We start from the raw sequence: 17,339 nt of genomic DNA, 5'->3' as shown, positions 1-17,339 counted from the left end.
ATGTCTGAGGAGATGCAAGACCAAGAAGAAAATATCCCTGCACCCCTGAAAGGTTGCTGCTCATGTGAGAAACCAGTACAAGACCCAGAGTAGTTAGAAACAGTTGGTGAAAGCAATGAGGCATGTGAAGACAGTTTGTCCCTGGAGCAGCAGCTGGGGAAAAGAGGAGAGGACAGCTGCAGCACTGCCCCAGGACATCCCATGTGCCACCCTATTCATTTCAGGGTATCTGACAAGGGTACTCAAACATGGGCACGATACATTCCACATCATCAAAAAGCTCAACCCTCAGCGAGCCTCCAGTGGCCCCAAACAGGGCTGCAACAGGACAGTGCAATGCTCTGCAGGGACAGAACTTTTCCCATGGATGCTGTGGTTAAGGTGACTTTGCTAATTCACTGCTCAGGGTCAGGTCAAAAGGATGGCTCATTGACCACCTGCCCCTGAGCAGCACTCCCCACCCACTGCTGGTTAACCTCTGTGGCAGCCATCAAAAGGAAAAGCAAGAGCAACTCAGAGTTCTCCATTGCAGCAACACAACACTGCTCTCAACTTGCATCACCCAACCCTTATGCTCTCACAACAGTGTCCTAAGCTGTTTTTAAAGTCAGCATTTAGCTTTTTTGCTGGCTAATATAACATTTCCTCTCCCTTCCCCCAGTCCAAGGATTTGGCAAAAGTGCTTCTTTTGCAAATCCCACTGCAAATGCTGAACTTTTGCCAGTTAGACAGGGAAAATCTTGACTAAAAATAAACCATGTTTCAGAAAATAGACCTCCTTCCAGTACAATGAAGTAGTGGATAATGCATGCAAGCAGATTTGCCAGGAGAACACAGCTTCCAGATTTGCATAAGAATCTCCTCAAGCTCAATAGACAGCTGCAACTCCTGTGACTTATCCCATCTTAACAAAAAACTGGGGGTGTCTGGTGAAAGGAGTGAGGTAAGGTTAAGGATGCTGAGATAAATCAATTTTCCACCTGTGGTGGCAGGAAGAGAAGTGCCACCACCACCACGTGCCTGCATCCCCAGTGAACCAAGCTGGTCATAACCCATTTGGGAGGGAGAGGATGACATTCCCTGCATGGTCACTACAGAAGGTGAGAGTTTGTACAGGAAATCCACTGCAATTCAGGCATGAGAAGAGAATGATCTGGGATTTTGCCACCTGAGTCACCAGGAGTCTGGGACACTGACTCAGTGCTGGCTCTCCTGACTCAGACACACCTGCAGCAGCTTGCTAGCAAATGGAGGCACTCCTACCTTTGCTGTTCCCCTTCTTATTGTGGTTTTCCCTCTAAGAAGAGGCCTTTTACAGCAGAAAATTAACTAAGAAAAGGAAATCATAAGGGGAAGACTGGCCTGGGGAGCACAGGCAGTGCTCAACTAACCAGTTGTGCTTTCAGATCCAAAGTGGAGGCCACATTTGCTTGCTTGCTGTGATAAACCCCGGAAAATACAGGAGAATTAGGTGGAAACAGCTCCACCCTGACTCCTACTCCTCTACACGTCTGCAGCACCACCCAGACAGTCCTGGAGGAACCAGGTTTTCAAGAAAGATATCTTTCCATAATGAATCCATTTCACTTTTTTAGGGATCAAGAAAGCATTATGCAGCAAGTTGTGATTATATCCTTATACAATCAAATGGGCCATTCAGGCAAGCTAAATGCAAGGCAATGCCATTTTTATGAGATCCATGAGGGATAGATGTTTACAGAAGGAGCTTCTTTTGCTCGTAGGGCAAGCTGAAGGTTTCAGTTCAGTGTGCCAGGCCAACCCTCCTTGCCCATTAACACTCCCACAGCAGGATTATGCACCTGCTTTTCAGACCTGCCCCGAGCAACCACAGATGGCTAAATATTCCACTCCAGTTCCAGCTGCACACACACCTGATCAGCTGTGAACACAATTCCAGATAATACAACAGTAGACTGCAACCCAGTCCTATATTTTTCCCTCCTCAAAGTAATCCAGAAATTGAAATTGAGATGCAAGCAGATCTGCTTGTAGCATAGCAAGGGGCATCACTGAAAGCATGTTTGGCATCTCAGGGACTTCAACTGACTTAGGCAATGCACTTAGAATGTCAAACAGCTGCAAAGAGCGCAGATTAGATTTTTCATTTGAGCACCGATGCCTTAAAGCAATAACAAACCAAATAACTCAGGCAAAAGGATGCACAGGGCGGCGCAGGGGAGGCACTACTCCACTGCTCCTGAGAGCAATCAGTGGCAGAGCAGAGCAGTAATTATCCAGGGAGGAATAAGCTGCTACAGGCTGTTCTTGCCATACATTAAGAAAACAACAGCAGATTTGTTCATGGTTGGATACCAACAGGCACACAGCTCCCTCCCTCCGCGCTCGGGACGCGCGCCGCGGGGGAGCTGCCAAAGGCCAGCTGAGCAGCAGGCGCAGCAGCCCCTGCGCAGCCGCGAGCCCGGCCGGGATTCCCCAGCTGGCGCTCCGGGAAGGAAAAGGCAGTGCCTGTGCTAGCAAAGAGCACGGCCTCCCACGGGCTGCTCTGCAGCAATGCTGGTTTCCAGCCCTCTCCTCAGAGGGCTGTCAGCAAGGCTAAATGCAGACCTTATCTTCTGCCTGGGTGTTTTCACAAAACCTCTGGATGGAAAAAATAACTATTCACTGCAGAGCAGTCTGCACCACAGGATCCATTCCACACCCATCAGGCAAACCCTGCACACATTTCACCCTGGCCATATGCAGCCCCTCTTTCCCTCACCAGGAACGTGACACACATACCTGCGCAGAGCATCAGCTTCTCCTATAGCACCGTCAAGGAGCCAGAACACGATTCCCATCGGCGTACAGTAACTGGCAAATCCTGTAAGCATTAGAGAGGATAGTAATTAGTGCCATTAATGAGCTGGCTGGTGAAAAGGAAGGATGCCAAAGCAATCTTGCGAGAATCAGGAAGGTGTTAGGTCCCTGCCCTGAACACACTCCTGCTAGCCCTGGCATCATGGCAGAGGTACATGGCATGAGGCTGTCAGGGGACTTCTCCAAAATCACAGAAGGAAGCCAAAGCAAAAGACAAGATGATGAGTCCCAAACCAAGGCTGTTCATCCAGTAAAGCCTCCTCAACAGCCAGTGCAATGAAGATAACATCTACATGCAGGGGCAGAAAAGAGGCTGGTAAATGGGATGGAAGGGATCACCTACAGTGCCCCTACTGTGCTCCCTGAGATGCTACTGAAGATCTGCTTCACAGCACCTGTGCAATTTCTTCTAGTTTGCAGAGGAGGCAAATCCCACATGATAGAGCCAGGCCACTTCCATTTCTTCATCATCATCATCATTATTGATTCATCATTATAGTTTCATAATAAAAAAGGCTTCATATTTTCCACTGATGGCTGTATAAAGCTTTTGTACCTTAGTCACACAGAAGATGTTTAACCAGCACTGAGCAAGAGCTGTGACAAAAGTCACCTCTGCAGGCTACAAAAACACTTTACTTCGGGCATCTGAAGTGCCTACTGCATGCCAAAGAAAAGATAGCAGAAATGTTTTAGTGCAAACAATTCTAAGCAGCCACAAGGAGAAGTTTTTCTGATAATATTACTGAAGCAAAGGTGACCACATCTAATGTAATTTTACTTTTCCCATCCTGTTCGTGCAATTGTTCAGGGATAGAAAGAAACATGGTGGATGAGGGACCATCCTCAGACACACTGTAACACAGAGAGCATCTGGAAGTTGAGGGAGGTAAGGAAATAGTGAGACATCTCTAGTCAAAACAGTAAACCAGCAAGAGGAAGGTACAGAATCAGCCTGACAATGTCTCATGTACTTCCTGCCAACTGGACCTCATTATGTACTGTGAGAAAACTTACTCATGCAGCACATCAGTTTACCTTGGACTGAGAAGGAGAGACTTGCTTGCTTTCCCCAGTCTCTGCAGGTGATTCAGAGAACTGTCATTGCCAACTGGTATTTAAAGAACTGAGAAAAGTCTAATCCATTTGTGGCTCCCTCTCACTCATTTTCCCCTTTCTCCTTTTCCATTAAGGAAGGGCTGAAGGCATTTCTAAGTATGAAAAAAATGCTGGCTGAAGTGCACAAGACCACAGCACAGACCTTGGACTCCAGCCTCAATCACAAATTTTCCATCACCCTGTTGCTCTACATTAACCAAAACACAGGAGTTACTTACTCCTGTTATGTACCTCCAGGAGGGTCTTCTGCTGTTCTTTTGAAGCCAGTAAATGAACACTGCTCAGCAGCTCTACAAGGACAGAAGTAACAGGACAAATCCAACCTGGCCAATAATCTTCGGTAGTAGCTTACGTATCAAAGTATGGAAAGAAAGGAAATCATACCTTAACTTCACATGGCTTAAATCTGAAGGGGGGCTGCTTTACCTTTGTAGGACTTCATCTGCACTGGTATTTACCCCTGCCTGCACCAGGGCTCAGCACATGGGGAGTATCAACATGGCAGCCATAGAGACGACGTTTTCTCCCTTCCTCCTCCAGTTCCTTTTCCATTTAACAACTTTCTCAACACAACTCCTACTCTTATACAACGCTGCAGAAACATCACTGGCAAACTTCTAAGTCCTCACTTCCCAATACTGCCAAGCAAGGCAAAAAGAGATGCCTGAAGCTTTCTTAAGTGCTGCTGGATTTAATCAAAGCCATATGAAGATGGCCTGCTTGCCCTCCCAAAGCAACTGCAGCTCTCAGAAAAAGCATGTTGTCCCAAAACAGACAAATATACTGGAAACACAGCAGAGTGCCAGGAAATCAGAGTGCTCAGCCTCCCCCTTGGTTCCCAAACTTCCTTCTCACAGTGTCCAGCAGTCACTTGTCATAGGGCTGCTCCTCGCCAAGACACCACCAGGCTCCAGGCAATGCAGAGCATGGATGACACATGACAGCTGAGCTCCTCTGCCGCTTTCCTGCAGCTCCAACTTGTCCATCAAAATATGTATTTCTCAGTGCCACCACCCTAGCAGACCCTCTGTGTCCTTGGCCACGATGACTCCTTGCTTGTGGCAGACTGAGGTAGTGCTGCAGAAACACAATAATCTTTTGTTTCATCTAATGCAGCACACAAAGATTCACCAGAGTTTATAAAAAGGTTATGAAGCAAGGCAGCAGAGGACTGAGTGATACTGGGTGACTACAAAGATGGGGCATCCACAACTTTTGGGAGCAACCTGTTCCAGTGCCTCACCACCCTCATCACAGAAAACTTCTCCCTTATATTCCATCTAATATTCTCCTTGATACATTCAGCAGGAAGGTTTATTTAAAAGCTCAGTCCTCCCAGAGGGAAACCTCTCCTGGGTTAAGCAGGAAGCCAAACCCTGGCAGCACATACACAAAGCCATCAGTCAGCAGTGCCCCACAAAGGACTCTTCCAACACTGTAGCCTCCCAGAAATATTAATGCACTTAGCAATCCTTGCCACCCTTTTACATGGAAGGAAACTGAAGTAGTAGCAGGACATGTTCTACCAGGGGCTACACAGCTGCTCTTCAGCAAACCATGCCCACTCACACATGCTCATCAGCTCAACTGATCCAAAACTACCCTCTGCTGCCACAACAGGCAGTCTTGCCTTTTCTCTCCCCCCACTTCTACACACCCCAGTCATCTCTACACTACTGGAAGCCATCTCAGAAATAAGGAAGGGGAAGAATTTCTGGCAGGAGAACAGCCTGGGATCAGCTAAAGCTGATGAAAAGCATGACCTCAGAAAGATGGCAGAGTGTGGAAACCTAGATGAGGCTTCAACCCATCATATATTTGTGTTTGCACAGGGGTAAGTGATGTAAAATCAGTTTAACAGTTCCATTCACTACTGAGCATGCTCTGTCACTCCCTGTTGTAAAGACCCATTCAAAACAGCCCAGTGATTTGCCCTCTGAGGTCTCCAAACCAGGCTGATGCACCCAAACAGTAACACACCACAGCTGTGCAAGCCTTGCAGCTTACCAAGGCACCGCAGTAAAATAAAATTCCTCCAAGAGGATTGGGAATGTTTTTTGGGGGGGGAGAGGAGGGAGGTATTTTGTCACAGCTGAAGGGTGTTCTCAAATGGTTTCAAGAAGCAGAGGAGCAAGGACAAGCATATGCAAAGGATCTAGCAAAAGCTCTTAAGCAAAGCAGACAGCAGGAAGCTGAAAATAAATACGCAAAGCCCTTTGCAGCACCGAAGTTCAAATCCATCTGGATAGTTCTAAGGCTGTCACGGCAGCCCATAGAGGGGATTTTCCAATTCCTTGCAGAGAAACCCTGGAAAATAATGATGGAAAAGTAAAAGCACAGGCTCAAACTCTAAGCCAGACCTCCATCCCAACACGTGACCAACTTCAACAGCACCAGAGTGTGGAGGGAGGAGAACACAGCCCTGCATGGTCCCCTCAGGCTGCCTTGTCCCCAGCACTGGGAAGCCTGAGCCCCCTCAGCCCCCACCCTGCCTCTCCTCTGGCACAGGTGTGGATGGGGGGGTTACAGCAGACACAGGTGCAGCTCAGGGTACCTATCAGAGGGGCTGCCAGCACCAGCATTCACATGCCAGCCAGTCACCTCACCTCCAACACCAGCAAGAGGCACAGTCCCCACCTAAAAAGTATGTGCTGCAAAGCTGCACTGAGTGGAGGGAACCAATCCATCAGCTTGCCCAGAGGCCCCATCCAAGCAACCCAGCAGCAGTCAGACAGAGTTCCCCAGCACTAGCTCCTTACAGAGGGGGAGGAGGTAGAGTAATCCTGCCTTGTTTTTCTGAGTTACACAACATTAGTCACACAGGCTTCTGCCCCAGGGCCCCCAGGCAAGCCTTGCCTTCCATGGTTGCTGTGCGCTCCCCCTGAAACTACCAACTCTTGACAGGAACAGACAAGCACAGTTCAAAAACTCACATTCGAGCCTCCTTTACACGCCTTTCACAGAAATACCCAGAGCTGCCCATCCACTTAACACAGTTCTATTTTTTCCCCCCACCAGAAAAAGCACCCAGTTACTCCAACTGAATTTCCATGGCATTAAAATCAATTGAGCAGCTACACATCTCCAGCTGACCCCTTCCCAGTTTTTCTGATAACTGTTACCACACAGACCACATGCACACCCCCAAAATATCCCAAAGCATCCTTAAGAAAATCATAGACTTTGTAATAAAGCTCAAGCTTTCACCTCTGCAGAAATGCATCTTAGTTTAAAAATAAATAAACAAACCACAACGGATCAATTCAGGTCAGTTTTTACCGAGAAGAGCTTCAGAAGTCAGCTGCAGCTTGGTGTAACCACAGAGCTCACGTGAGGCAGGACACACGAGCCATCACGTCACACATCCAACATTCAGGCTGGGGACCTTCCAGCTGTCTGCATGCCACCTCCCAGCAGCAGGGACTTGGGGCAGAGCACGGCTCCTCAGCTTGCAGGGAAAAGCAGCTCATTGCACTCACCAAGATACCAGTGACCACTGATAACAGATGCAAGCAATGCCCACACCTGTTTCAAAGTAGAGACGAGCTGCCAAAGCAATCAAGCGAGCTGAGCCCTTCAGCTGCAGCTCCACAGAGCTCTCCTGGCCGTGCCACAGCTCTGCTTTCCCCACCAGCTTTGCAGCACCAGCAGGAATTACCCTGCAACACAGTTCTGCAAGCAGATGCCTGCAGCGGAAGCAGCCTCCGGTGCACAGCCTCTTTGCTCATTTGAATTTGCAGTTTCTTGAAATCAAACAAGAACAGCTAAATTCATTCTCTCTGAGCTCTGGCAGGATACTGGCTAACCCAATCTTTTCATTTCAGTCTGCCATTTCCAGCAGCAGAAACATTGTTTGAGCCACAAACTAAAGACCAGGGATGCATTTCCCAGGGGCAAATACCCCTCCTGCCCAGCCTCTCTGGGGATGGACCTCTCAGTCCATTCATCTGTTCCCATGCCAGATCCAGCACCCTGCTGTAGGTGATGTGCAGTCTCCCAAGTACTGATCTGCTTGGATATGCCACAGGATGAGGTCAGTGGAAATTCAGCTGGCATCTGTGCCTAAGGCAGGAAAGCAGTAAGGGAAGAGATCCCTATAAAATCCAAAGACAAAGACCTAAGACAAAAAACCTTAAAAAACTGTTTCCTTGGACACACAGGAGGCTGATAACAGCCCCCTGCCCCTTCTCCCTCCTGTTCCCTCCAGTCTGCTGGAGGGAAAAGCTCTGGCTGCCATGAAGCCTCTGCCAGACATCTGACTGAGTGCTGGGACACAAGAGGGTGAGATGACAACAATTTCCATCCAGACTTTCAGATGTTAAAATCATGGCAAGGGCAAGGCTGCAGGAAAGAAAACTCCCTGAGTTCTCACAAGTCTATAGAAGGCTAGAACAACTGAAGGGATTTATAGGCCAGCCTGAAAGCACACACACACTTGCTGAGTCCACCCCTTGTATTGACACATGTATGGTGCAATTTTTTCCACAGAAACTGGATTACAGCACCCTACTTTAGGAGGTGACTAATCACATCAACTGGAAACAAGTTCAGCCCCTTCAGTGGTTAAGATCTTGTGAAGCTTATTGGTTTTCTCAGCTATATGTTATATATGCCCCCTTCCCACTCTGAATTCAAGCTCAAGTTCTACCTGTGGCACCTCATGGCATCTTTCTCTCACAGCATGGGAAGCCCTGAGCAAACCACAGCCAGATCTCTTTACCACACAGAGGTATCCAAGCACAGCCATCAGGTCACCCCTGCTAAGCCTGCTGGGGGATTGACACCATAAGCTCAGGGCAGGCAGAAGGACAATGCACCACGCTCTGCTCAGCCTCCAGACATTTGGAGCATCTCTGGGAGGTCAAGTGATGGTCCCACCAGCCCTTTATCCAAGGGAGCCAAGTGGTGGGTATCTGTCTACCATAGCTACTGTCAGCCTGGTCAGCTCTGCAGCAAACCTGATGGGAATCCAGATGTGGCTCAAAAATATGTTGGTAAAGAAAAAAATCCAGTGCCAGGCCACCTAGACTGGCAGCACCAAGGTGGCTCAACCGTGCATCTAGGCCACAAGGGCCACCAAACAAATTAATGCCTTGCAGGTCAGATACAGGTTTCCCAGTGAAACTTATACAGCAAGTCAAGGAGCAAAGCAAATAGCAAGGTTTTGAACTAATTTCAGTATATCTGGTTAGCATCATAAGCAGCAGCAACAGTACAGGTAACACTTCTGACCCACTTTGTTACCACCAGAGGAACGAACACATTACATCCTTCCTGATAAACCCCCCAGTCATATATCAACACTGTCATGATCACTTTTGACTCATGGAACTGAAGGGGGAGGGAGGAGAGATACTGTAAGTACAAGGCACCACAGTTTTTCAAGAAACTGAATTTCTAAATATGCAGGTCGTTTTCCTACCTGCTCCTTCATCTACTCTGTATTGAAATGTTTGAAAGAACACATAACTCGCTATCAGTGCTACCATGCTCTACTCAAGCCCATCAGATGACAGAGCTTTAAAGAAGGAAAGGAGACAGTCAAAAAATTTAACTTGGGGTGAGAAAACCACACTACTAAGCTAAAACTTTTGCAGTCAGCTATGATTCAAACAAGTTTTTTTTAAAGAGCAACTGCAGTAGCTCTGACTGATACAGTATCCCCCCCAACATCCTGCCACAGCGGTGGTGAGTGGCAGATATGGCTCTCACACGCATGCCCCTCACTGATTAATGAACAGCACTGTAGGCTAGGGGAGGCAGGAGATTTAAAAACTCAGGACAATCTGCTTTTGATCCTGATTTCTGGTGAGTGAATTGGCCCACAGCATGTGCATGAAGAAGGCAGGCATGTCTGCACAGCTGCTGCAAAGAGAAGTAAGAGATGCAGGAGCAGGCTGCAGACTTAGGCTGCTGTCCCAGCTGCTCCTAGGTCACCAGCAAAGCACACACCTCACTTTGCTCAACCAGCCACTGTCCCCACACCTCCTGCAGCAAGAGGCACTAGCAAGCTGCTGAACACACCAACAAACAAGCATTTTGAGCAAGCTGGCTTTAGTTCTGCTGTCAGGACTCCAGCAGGGGCTCAAGTCCTACCTAAGGAGATCAGATATCCAGTGATGGACACTCAGGCAAAGCTGGAGTGATGGGGACATAAAAGGGGCTGAGCATCCCCAGCACCTCCTTCTTCTTCACTGAACTTTTTTTCCCTACCTTGGACTGATGACAAGGAAAATCCTTCACTAAGCTCCAAAAGATGAAGCAAGTAATTTGTTTGCTTGAACTTTGGGGTAGCATAGCACTGGAGCTCACTGGCACTCTGAGCTCCCACCCTGTCAGACACAGCTGCTCAGCTGCTGCCTGCAGCACGGGAACTCCTCTGCAGAAAGCTGAATGGTGCTGGCTCCTGCGTTTGACTTCCAGGATCCAAGCCACAAGGAGAGCTAAAAATGTCCCAATTAACCATTTCTTTTCAACACAAGACTTGATGATGGTGCCACAAGGGTATTATACAACTGCAAACAAGAAGAGGTGATCTGCAAATCAAACTAAGAAAAGTGAGAAGTCAGAAAAAAATTACTTCAAAAAGAAATCAAAGCAAGCTAGCCAGGACTGTGAGCTCTGAATTCAAGCATGGACCTCATGGCCAAAAATGTAGAGAAGCTTGTGCTACTTGCAGTTGTGGTGGCTGGCTCTGAGGTGCTTGCAAGCTTTCTGGTGTGACACACAAAGGGTATATAATTTCTGTTCTGCACTGATTATACACAGAGAGCTCATTCTGGCCAAAGCCCATTCAAGCTGTCTCCTGGATCAGCTGGCTGCTTAGCGTGGTGCCATCCTGCATGTCAGGAGTTAAGCAGGAAACTTTTATTCCCTGTAAAACCCATTGCAGAGAGACAGCTACACTCTAGAACTAAGGATTTCCTCACATGAAGATTTAGCAGCAGATTTTTTTATCACTGCCCAGTTTTTGCAGTGACATGTAGACTTTAAACAGGGTCTGTAGGTAATACTGGAGTACATTACTCACAGCAGTGCACCCGGGAGAACCAGCAAATCATCTCCATTTGAGCCAGAGCGTTAGCTTTACCGTGGAATTACATTTATCTCTCTGGCACTAGGCTCTCATTAATGGAATTACCAGGCAGGCTGCTTCAGACTTAACACTTGAGAGAGGCGGGCTGGGATGGCTCCGCTCCAGCCTCAGCCCGCAAAGCCGGCACTGTTTCTCCATCCTCCAGTGAGCTGCCGCCCGAACGAGCCCGACCCCGTGACGAGAGGCAGGGAAACAAAAGGAACAACCCCGAACTGTCCAGGGCAATCAATATCTTTCTAGGAACATCCAGGCTTCTCGCCAGCTTTCTTGCAACCCCGATTTAGCTCTTCTGCAGTGCAGAGGGGGATGGCACGCGCAGGAGCAGCCGGGCGGGATGCGGAGCCGGCTGGCACTCGGGCAGACACTTAGGGACAATCTACACCAGTCCCTCTACAAATACCTTAAGCTGAGGTGCCAAAGCAAACCCACAGCTACAGAGAGCACCCACCCACCTAGAAAATCAGAGCAAGCACTCCAGTCTGAATATTTGCTTCAGAAATACCCACTGCTGCTTCAAACAGGGAGGTGTATGGTAGCAAACCAGCCGAGACTGCTACGCTCAGCACACGAGAGTATCTTGCACATTCTAGAAATCTGCCTTCCACCACACAGCAGCTCTTGCAGTGCCATGCTGAGCTATCTGCAGCGTGGCATGAACCGGCCCCTTAAAGAATCCCTGCACTACCCAGTAAAATGGACAACTGGAATGTCCCAGGCTGCCGAGAGCTGAAGGGGATGCAACAAGCAACCTCCCCCAAAGCTGCACTGAGAGCTCTGCAACTTCAGCATCTGTGGGGGCTGTTCTTTACACAGAGCAGCTGTAGGCTTCTTTAGGTGGTACATTCCCAGTCACCTGCAAGGCAACTTCTATAATCTCAGCATGGATGGAGCACGAGGACAAAACAGATCCACCAAAACCTGAACAATACTTGCCCAGCATTGTTCAGGAGCACAGCTCTGCCAGAGCAAGTGGAAGACAGAAGGGGGAAAGCAAGCACAAAGTTTATTTATTTGCAGAGCACAGACATATCCTCAACAGCTTGAGCTGTGGGAGCTGAACTACTCTCCCCGTAATTAAAATGAAGGAGAAGAAAGCACAGGAATTACTCCAGCATGATTGTGAAGGACTGACAAGCTTTGAGTTTCAAAGTCCACCTTAACACACATTCTTTGCAGTGATTTTAGTTCTAAAGAAAAGGAGAAAAGAGGTTTTGCTGTGGGAAAAGCTGCTGTACAACCCCGTTATTAAACCAAACAAGGCACAAATGAGGGAGGGCTGTGGCTGGGGTTGATGAAGCAAGGCTGAAGACAATCCTCTTTTCCCCCTGCCCCTGCATTTGCTCTGCCAGGAGCTCCCAGCAACATGATTCAGAGGCAGACTGCCCCGTGACAGGAAAAACACATATAACACCCAGGCGGTGAAACCTCACATCTGAGAGCATCTATGCAAAACACAGCCTGAAACACATTTTCCAGCTCCACAGAGCCAGCTTGATACTTAGCAAAGCCAAGCTGGTGAAACTCTGTTGTGTGCATTGAAGGTAAGATTCCTCAGCAGGAGAGACTCTCAAGCATCTCCTGGTTTACTCCATATCAGAAAAAAGGAAAAAAAAAAAAAAAAAAAGAGAAGCCTGGGGTAAGATTGTGGGGTTCTGCAGCTCAGGACGATGTAAAAGAGACAGGAGAACACAAGAAAAAAAAATTACAGAAGTGCAGTGCTCTCCAGTGTGGCCCCCAGGGGAATAGCTACAAAAACTACTTTCTTTTCAAAAAAACCAGTAAGGGTAAGGAGCCATCAAAATTATGAGTCAAGCTCCAAGATAAGAAATCATACTGCTGGATGGGTGCGGCTGCTCGCTTGTTTGGTTGCTGTTGGGTTTTTTCTTCAAGATAAACATGTCTTTCAGAACATGTTTGTTGGCCAATCTTCTCTCTGACAAAAAAAAAAAAAAGCCCTACACAGAAGGAAGCTCACAACCGTGAAAACGATAAATGAGAGACAGGAGAGTTTCCGAAGAGCTCTGAGGTCATGCTTCACCAGCCCTTTAAAGTAAGATGCAACACATCAAAAAGAACAAAAGAGGAGTAAATTTAAAATTCCAAGTATTTCAATAAAATACCATTCAGAGAACCTATTAAGCAAACTCTGCAAGAAGCAGACCTCATTCACAGAGCCCAAAACCTGTCAAGTAAAATAAATAAAAAATGTTTTGCACCGATTTCATTTGCAAAGCTGTTGATATATAGGAGTGTTTAATCAGAAATTCATAGTCTGGAGGAGGATAGCTCAGCAAATTCATCCAGAAAAAGTAACTTGTATCTCACAGGCAGAACTAAGGCAAATCCCACAAGAAGGGTGAAATATTGAGCAGAGAATGGTTTTGAAACCAATGGAATGATGGCTTGAACACAACCAAGGTAGAAGTAGAAAAGTACTGCAGGAAAGCAATGTGTAAAGCACCCAGGAACTCGAGAGAGCAAAAGCCATAGCAAGTCCCATCACTTTCACCAAATTCCCTGCTGGCTCAGTGAATTGCAGTGACTTGGTGACCAGGATCAGTGCCTGCAGCCTGGCCAGCTCAGCACGGGACTCTGCTGCTCTCCACATAGCTAGGCGTTAAGCAGCCACCACCAAGGTTATACAACAAAGTTATTCTGTAATCACTTCGGTTCAGAAAGTATTTTGCACTGGCCATCAACGCTTTTTGGGTTTTGTCTTGTCTGACACAAAGAACATCAAAGGGGAAGAAAAGTGATTGAGCACAAGGCAAGATATTTACCAGAATGACAGGTTTTTAACTGAGTCCTGGATATTGCTACTGCTGAACACAGCTTTAATTAAACACTGCAAGCCCACCAATAGCTTTGTCTTCCTCAGCATAGCATTTGCAGAGAAATGACCCAATGCTCTCACCTGCTTTGCTATGCACCCCTTGATTGAGGGCATCTCCTTTTCCTGCATCCAAAATGGGCACCAAAATCCCATCTGGTCAGTGCAGCTCCCCAGAAGACTCCAGCACATGCCCCCATCTGCCATTTCAACAGGCACCTGAAGTTCCCTGCTCAAGAGCGAGCATCTCCTTCCTTGTCCAGCAGGGAAATTGCTGCCTTTAACTCTACTCCAGCTGGAGCACAAGAGCAAACGGAACCATTTCTTGGAGAAAAAGACCTCACGATTCACCACGGTGCCAGATTTCACTTCTGTGGGTGTTGTTTCCAAAGGAGACATTGCAGGGCAAGGCGGGGAGAACCAACTGCCCGCAGCAGGTTTGCTCACCCAGGCTCTTGGGCATGCCGGCTGTCCCAGCCAGGCGCAGGGACCCAGCCGGATGTCCCAGCATGGATGGCAGCCAGTACCGGGGGCTCCCGGGCCGCCCAGCCAGGCCGAGCGTCACCCCGAGCCCCCGCAGGGGGAGGTGCGGGCTCGGTGCCCCGAGGGCCGTAAGGAGCTGCCGGGCAGGCGAAGCCTCCCTGGGCAGTAACCGGGCTCATCCGGGCAGCTCCTGCGCCCTTCATCGCCTGCGGGGGGGCGGGCTGGGGGCTCGATATTTTATGGGGCGGGGGGTGAGGGGGTTTGTTTGGTTGTTTCGTTCTGTTTTGAGCTCAGCGCAGCCCCGCCGCGACTCAAAGACCAGCCCAGGCCCTGGCAGAGCCCGTGCCGGGCGCTACAGCCCCTGCTCTGACCTCCACACGCACCGCCGCCCCACAAACACAGCCGTACGCATCCTGCCCGCCAAACACACAGCCCTTCGCAGCCCCTCACCATTCCCGCTCCCACTGCCATCTCATTCCCATTCCCTTCCCGTTCCCGTTCCCACTCCCTTTCCCGCCCCGTTCCTGCTCCAGGTCTCACCGCGGGGCGCATCCTCCGCTCCCGGTGCGCGCCCAGCCCGGCCCGCCGCCGAGCCCCGGCCGTCGCGCTGCCGCGCAGGCGCACTGAGACCCCCGACCGGGACGCGGAACAACTGGCGGCGCACGGCGTCTCGCGAGAAGTCAACATGGTTGCACTGAGCGCCCCCACAACTGCCGCGGGGAATTAGCTCAAATGGTAGAGCGCTCGCTTAGCATGCGAGAGGTAGCGGGATCGATGCCCGCATTCTCCAGCTACTTTTCGTGCCCTCGGTTGCCAGCCCACCGCCTGCTTCCACTGCAACCCGCAGCAGAAGTGCTTTTGCCTTTTTAAATCCCTCATGTTCTTATTTGCTTCCTTGACATTTTTAAAGACCACAGAATATGCCGAGTTGGAAGGGACGCACAAGGATCATCGAGTCCAACTCTCGGCCCAGCACAGAACACCACAAGAGGCACACCCTGTGCCTCAGAGCATTGTCCAAACGCTTTTTTAACTCTGTCAGGCCTGGTGTCATGACCACTTCCCTGGGGAGTCTTTTTCAGTGCCCAGCCACCCTCTGGGTCAGGAACCTTTTTCTACTATCCAGCCTAAACCTGCCCTGACACAGCTTCAGGCCATTCCCTTGGCTCCTGTCACTGGGCACCAGAGAGAGGACATCAGTGTCTGCCCCTCCTCTTCCCCTCACAAGGAAGCTGGAACTGCACTGAGGTCTCCCCTCAGTCTCCTCCAGGCTCAGCAGAGCGAGTGACCTCACCTGCTCCCAGTTACACAGATACATTTGCCCTTCCCATGCTTAAGGCAGGCAGAACACTGCCTGTGTATTCCTGGCAATCCAAGAGGGTCTTTTGTTTCCTTACTGAACATTGGACAAGGCCACAACAGTGAGCAGCACCCACTGCATCCAGTTCTTCGCACACAGCTCTGGCCCCATCCCTCCCTCTCTCATCCCACCCAAGAGCAGGAAAGATTTTAGAGATCCCTTCACCTGGAGGCCTCTGCTAGAGCCAAAACACTTGTTTGTAAATTTAGCAAGAAATCAAAAAACCTCAAGGAGTCATTGATGTAGGTGCCATTTATTTAAAAAAAGGTCAAGAACTTGCTCCCTGAATTTATCCAGGTGCAAAGTTCAAGCAAGTGCTTCACATTCTGCTCCTATTCTACTACAACAAGCCACAACAAACAACCAAAAGCTTTTAAAAAAAGAGAAGCTGTTTTTAAAAACTGATGGTGTATCATGGAAAAAAATAGGATCACACTCAGCTGGCAGGATTTCCATCCCTACCACAAACTGAACTGGGAAGAAAACAATTCTGAGCACTTTCCTCGGTTACATGCATAAGGAAATGACCTTTCTGGCAAATTTCAATGACAAAGAATGAAATTCAGCTTTCAGCTGCTCACCGACCCCAGCCTATACCTGAGGAGACTCCAAAATATCCCACCCCCATGCCTTTGCAGCAAATTAATTCTGATCATCCAAGGAAGAACCGGATTAAAGAGAGGATCCAGTGGGGTTTTTTATGGCACAAGTCTTATGGGGAGCAGCTGAGGGAACTGGAGTTGTTTAGCCTGGAGAAAAGGAAGCTCAGGAGACCCCATCACTTCTACAACTACCTGAAAGGAGTTTTAGTGAGGTGAAGGGGTCTCTTCTCACAGGTGACAAGTTACAGTATGAGTGGAAATGGCCTCAGGTTGTGTCATGGGAGGTTTAGATTGGATAGTAGGAAAAAAAGTATTCTCTGAAAGGATAGTCAGGCATTGGAACAGGCTGCCCAGGTAAGTTGGAATCCTCATCCCTGGAAGTGTTCAAAAGGCATGTGGATGTAACTCTGGGCTATGGTTTAGTGATGAACACAGTGATGCTGGGTTAACAGATGTACATGATCATTTTGAGGTCTTTTCCAACCATCGCGACTCTAGGATACAAAGTGATTTTTTGGGGCACGAATACCCATGAATTCTCATGGGTATTCTCATGGAGACTAGAGAGACATGTCTCTACTGGCAGAGGACATCTACTATTCCTTTCTGCAAACAGGCAGTGCTAACGGGCAAACTGAAGTCTGAAAACCAGATAAGTGTATGGTTGTTGGGGTTCTTTTCACTTCAAGATTTCATTCTTGCCTTTTAAAGCTGATTTAAACTTACACTTCTGAGTCCTGTACAAACTAATGAAATAACCAGCTGTCCCTACCGTGGCCTTCAAAGTTTCAGCAAATTATTCAAGTCTTCCTGTACAGCAGGATTTAACAGGAAAGTGAAATCCATTGCAGTCTCCCATTTCATCAGCTGCTGCACAGCTGGCATGAAAGAGACTGCGCTGTGAAATACACCTGTGTTTCTGCTCTGGTCCTCTCGTTTTCCCCTCTAGCTGTGGCCCCATCCCAGCCCTCAACCCCTGCAATGTCTTGGTGACCAAGGGCAACTTCGGGA

At 48.6% G+C, this 17,339-nt stretch overlaps 1 protein-coding gene and 1 non-coding gene across 4 annotated transcripts in view; one reads left to right on the top strand and one right to left on the bottom strand.

Annotated features, from left to right (window-relative positions):
- Positions 1-15,010, bottom strand: part of LOC139590260 (USP6 N-terminal-like protein) — a 76,882-nt gene extending 61,872 nt beyond the window's left edge. Inside the window, exons 1-2 of one of the 3 annotated variants that reach the window (XM_071427651.1) lie at positions 14,907-15,010; positions 2,761-2,842 (exon numbers count right to left, since the gene is read on the bottom strand). The gene's annotated coding sequence lies outside the window, so the exon portion shown is untranslated. Of the gene's footprint in view, positions 1-2,760; positions 2,843-13,967; positions 14,190-14,906 lie in introns of those variants that run through there. The other 2 variants (XM_071427652.1, XM_071427653.1) reach the window with 2 other exon arrangements.
- A 73-nt stretch (positions 15,011-15,083) lies between these two features.
- Positions 15,084-15,156, top strand: TRNAA-AGC (transfer RNA alanine (anticodon AGC)). The gene has a single exon. It is a non-coding gene; the product is annotated as a tRNA-Ala (tRNA).
- The last annotated feature ends 2,183 nt before the right edge of the window (positions 15,157-17,339 follow it).

Source organism: Agelaius tricolor, unplaced genomic scaffold (assembly GCF_023055355.1).
Source record: "Agelaius tricolor isolate 1412-34295 unplaced genomic scaffold, bAgeTri1.0.p SCAF_5, whole genome shotgun sequence".
NCBI classification, from domain to species: Eukaryota; Metazoa; Chordata; class Aves; order Passeriformes; family Icteridae; genus Agelaius; species Agelaius tricolor.
Note: the sequence above shows the minus strand (reverse complement) of the source record. Positions and strands in the feature narration are given on the sequence as shown.